The following is a 4,853-nucleotide window of genomic DNA, read 5'->3' as shown; positions in this document are numbered from 1 at the left end:
ATATATATATAATATATATCAATATATATATAATTTTATATGTCTAATATGTACATATTAACACACACCTAATATACATTTCATATATAATATATATATATATATAATATCATATATATCTATATATGCATGTGTAAGTATATATAGTACATATATCTATATATATTATATATATTATACACTAATACATGTATGTATATATATACATATATTTATATATATATGAGTATATATAAAATATAATATATATATATAATAATATAAATATATATAATAACGTGTATATGTGTATCTTATATATAAATATATATATATACATATATTACCTATATATGCATATATATATAGTATATAGTGTGTGTGTGTGATGTTGGTGTGTGTTTGTGTGTGTTTTGTGTGTAAGTATATATATATATAAATATATATATACATACATATATATAATTATTTATCTATTTATACACACTCCTCGTCTTTCTTTTTCCTCCTACCTCTTCTGCTTCTTCTGCCTCCTTCCACTTCCCCCCTCCTTATCCTCCTTTTCTTCCTTCTCCTCCTTCTTTCCTTCTTCTCATCTTACCCTTCCTCCTTGCCTCTTCGTCTGCCTTCCTTTTCTTCCTGATCCTTCTCCTTCTTCTTCTTCCTCCTCCTCCTCCTTTTCTTCTTCCACCTACCTCCTCTGCTTCTTCCTCCTCCTCCACTTTCCCCTCCTCCTCCTACCCTTCTTCTTCATCCTCCTCCTATTCCTCTTCTTCCTCCACTTCACCCTTCTTCCTGTCCTCTCTTCTTTTCCTTTTGTCTTCGAGTTTAGAAGTTTTTGGGTTAGCGACACTTAAAACAACTGACTAATTGGTTATGGCAGTTCTTTGCCAACTGGGGAATTGGGATAATTGTTTACTGAGTTGAGCCGTTTGCAGATGGCAATTATCTTGGGTATATTACGAAGGCAATCGGACACGTTTGAATTCGACCAATCAGCTGCAACCGATTAAATCCATCTCTGCACCCCCACTCCCTCTATCCCTGCAAGGATGCAGAAATTATATATAATATATAATAAATTTGTTTCATCTCCTTTCCTTCACTTCCCTTCTTTTCCTCCTTTCCTCTTCTTCATCCTACTAATTCCTCTTCCTCCCACTCCTTCTCCTCCTCTACTTCATTTTCTTCTCCACCTCCCCCTCCTGCTCTTCCTATTCCACCTCCTCTCCCCTCCTCTTTCTTACCACTTACTCTCCTCCTTTCTTCTTCTCTTCCACCTCTCCTCCTTATTTCATATTCCACCTCCTCTCGTTCTTTCTTCCTCCTAACTCATCATCCTGCCACTTACCTCTCCTCCTCTCCTTCTCTTCCACCTCCCCTCTTCCCTCCTTCCTTCTCCTATTCCACTCCTTCTCCTCCTCTTCCTCCACTTACTCTCCCTCCTTTTCTTTTCCTCCTCCTCCTCCTCTTCTTTTCCTCCTCCTCTCTTCTTCCTCCACGTACCTTCCTCCTTCTTTTTTCCTTCTCTTCCGACCGTCCTCTACTCCTTCTTTTCCTATTTCCATGTCCTCTTCCTGTTCCTCCTCCATTTTTTCCCGTGCTTGTTATTGCTTTATTTTGTCCTAGAAATGGGGCTTTTTTCTTCGGAATCCTCTTTGTGTTCTTTCATTTACTTTTTTGTTTTCTGTTATCCTTTATTGTGCAATCATCCTGTAAGTTTTTTTCCACTTCTTTCTGTGTATATATCTAGCATCTCTCTCATGGCCCGGTCTTTCCCTCCTTCTATGGTTTCATCTGCTGTCTGCAAGTTTGTCAGTCTGTTTGTGTGTCTGTCTGTCCGTCTGTCCTTCTCTCCTCTCTTTCTTTCTTCTCACGTCTACATTTCAGTCTTTCCTCTCTCTCTCTCTCTCTCTCGTCTCTATATATATATAGATAGATATATATATATATAATAAATATATAATTTATTAATATATATTCTCTCTCTCTCTCTCCTCTCTCTCCCTCTCTCTCGCTCATCTTTCTCTCTCGCTCTCTCTCCTCTCTCTCTCTCCTTTGTCTCCTCTCTCTCTCTTCTCTCTCCTCTCTCTCTCTCTCTCTCATCTCTCTCCTCCCTCCTCTCATCTCTCTCCTCTCTCACTCTCTCTCTCCACTCCTCTCTCTCTCTCTCTCTCTCACTCGCTCTCTCTGTCTCTCTTCTCTCTCCTTCTCTCTCTCTCATCATCTCTCTCTCTCTTTCTCTCCTCCTCTCTCTTTCTTTCTCTCTCTCTCATCTTCTCTCCCTCTCCTCTCTCTCTCTCTCCTCTCTCCTCCTCTCTCTCTCTCTCTTCTTTCTCTGTCTCTCTGTCTCTCTCTCTCTCTCTCTCGTGTCTCTCGTCTCATCTCTCTTTCACTCTATCTATCTATCTATCTATCTATCTATCTATCTATCTATCCTCTCTCTCTCTCTCTCTATCTCCTCCTCCCTTTCTCTCTCTCTCTCCGCTCTCTCTCTCTCTCTCTCTCATCCTCTCTCGTCTGCTTCTCTCTCTCTCTCTGGCTGTCTGTCCCTCTCTCTCACTCCTCATCTCGTCCTCTCTCCTCTCTCCTCTCCCTTCTCTCTCCTTCTCTCTCTCCTCTCTCTCTCTTCTGTCTCTTTCTCTCTCTCTCTCTCTCTCTCTTCTCTCGACTCTCTCTCTCTCTATCGATCTATCTATCTATCTATCTATCATCTCTCTCCTCTCTCTCTCTCTACTCTCTCCTCTCACTCTCTCTCTCTCTCTTCTCTCTCTCTCATCTGTCTCTTCTCATCTCTCTCTCTTCTCTCTCTCTCTTCTCTCTCTCCTCTCTCTCCGCCCACTCTCCTCATCTCTCATCTCTCCTCTTCTCTCTCTCCTTTCCCCTCTCTCTCTCTCCTGTCTCATTTCTCTCTCTCTCTCTCTCCCTCTCTTCTCTCGCTCTCGTCTTCTATCTATCTATCTATCTATCTATCTCCTCTCTCGTCTCTCTCTTTTCGTCTCACTCTCTCTACTCTCCATCTCTCTCTCCGTCTCTCTCTCTCCTCTCTACTCTCTCTCTCTCTCTCTCTCCTGCCCTCTCTCTCTCCCTCATCTCTCATCTCTTCACTACTCCTCTCTCCCTCTCTCTCTTCTCTCTCCTCTCTCTATCTATCTATACTATCTATCTATCTAACTATCTATCATCTATCTCTCTCCCTCTCGTCCTCTCCTCTCTCTCTCTCTCTCTCTCTCTCCTCCTTTTTCTCTCATCTCTCTCTCACTCTCTCTCTCTCTCTCCTGCTCCTCTCTCCCTCTCTTCTCCTCTGTCTCTCTCTCTCTCCCTTGCCTCTCCTCTCTCTCTCTCTCTCTCTCTCTCTCATCTTACTCTCTCTCTCTCTGTCTCTTTTCTCATTCTCTCTCTCCCTCTCTCTCTCTCTCTATCTCTCTCTCTCTCTCTCTATTAACTATCTATCTATTATCTATCTATCTATCTATCGATCTCTCTCTCTCTCTCTCACTCTCTCTCCTCTCTCTCTCTGTCTCTCTCTCTACTCCTCTCTTTCCTCTCCTCTCTCTCTCTCTCTCTCTCTCTCGTCTCTCTCGCTCTCCTCTCACACTCTCCTCCTCCTCTCTCTCTCTCTCTTCTCCTCTCTCTCTCTCTCTCTCTCTCACTCATAACCCCCTTTCGTTATGTCATCCTGTATGGCATGAAATATCCACTCCGCAGAAACAATTTTTTTCCTAATGATTATGAACTACTAGAGTTATAAAGGAGAAATTCTTAGAATTTATGATGCCGATGTAATAATTGTATTGAATTAATACTGATTTTAATTATTAAATTATAAGATAATTTACGTCACCAAAATTTTAACGAAATTTCATATCGTTACCTCCTAGCAACTGTTTTCCCTCAATAGCTTTCTTTATCAGGTTAGCAAGTCTATAGCCTTAAGCATTATTTCAGAAAAAAAATAGATACATTGACTGATAGATGGATCGAAAAAAATCTGCTGTTGTATTTTTTCTCAGTTTTATTGCATCGTTGTTGATGTTAGAAGATTGAAGCTGCTTCAAAATAATCTTCCTTTTTATCTATCTTTAAAAAAAATGTATATATATATATAATATAATATATGTATATAATATATATATATCTATATATATATATCATATATGTATATACATATATATTATATACACACATATATTATAATATATATAAATTTTTGTTTTGTTTTTTGTTTTTTTTTTTTTTCCTTTGTATATGATTCAAGGTGGATAAATGTATTGAAAATTTAGTTATGTTTTTTTATTCCTTTTTCAACACCTAAAGAATGAAAGCAAGACACTCGGTTGCAAGAGTTTGTTGCAAGTTTCCTCCTGCTTTGTTTCTCTTCAAGGATGCCTGTGAGTTTGTTGCATCGTGCACGTATGTGAATTCAACTCTCCTCCTCCCTCTTCTTCTCTTCACTCCTCCTCCCTCATCTCTTTAAATTTCTCTTTATTTGTAAAATTACACCATGTATATGAAAATGAATTTAAAGATACCACTGTCTAAAACAATTAGGCATAGTTCTATGCCCTTTTCAAATATGTACAACAGTAAATTAAATGAATAAACTCAAAATCAAAATCAATCTCTCCTCTCACTCTCTCTCTCTCTCTCTCTCTCTCTCTCCTCTCTCTCTCTCTCCTCTCCCACTCTCCTCTCTCTCTCTCTCCTCTCTCTCTCTCCCTCTCTCCTCACCCCTCCCTCCCCTCCCTCCCTCTCTCCTCTCTCTCTCTCTCGCTATACATCTATCTATTTATCATATCTAGTAACTTATCTCTCCTTCCCTCCCTCCTGCCCCCAGCCTCGTGTGATTTGAAACATCTCAGCCACTCGAGCCA

Source organism: Penaeus chinensis, chromosome 17, assembly GCF_019202785.1.
Source record: "Penaeus chinensis breed Huanghai No. 1 chromosome 17, ASM1920278v2, whole genome shotgun sequence".
NCBI classification, from domain to species: domain Eukaryota; kingdom Metazoa; phylum Arthropoda; class Malacostraca; order Decapoda; family Penaeidae; genus Penaeus; species Penaeus chinensis.
Note: the sequence above shows the minus strand (reverse complement) of the source record.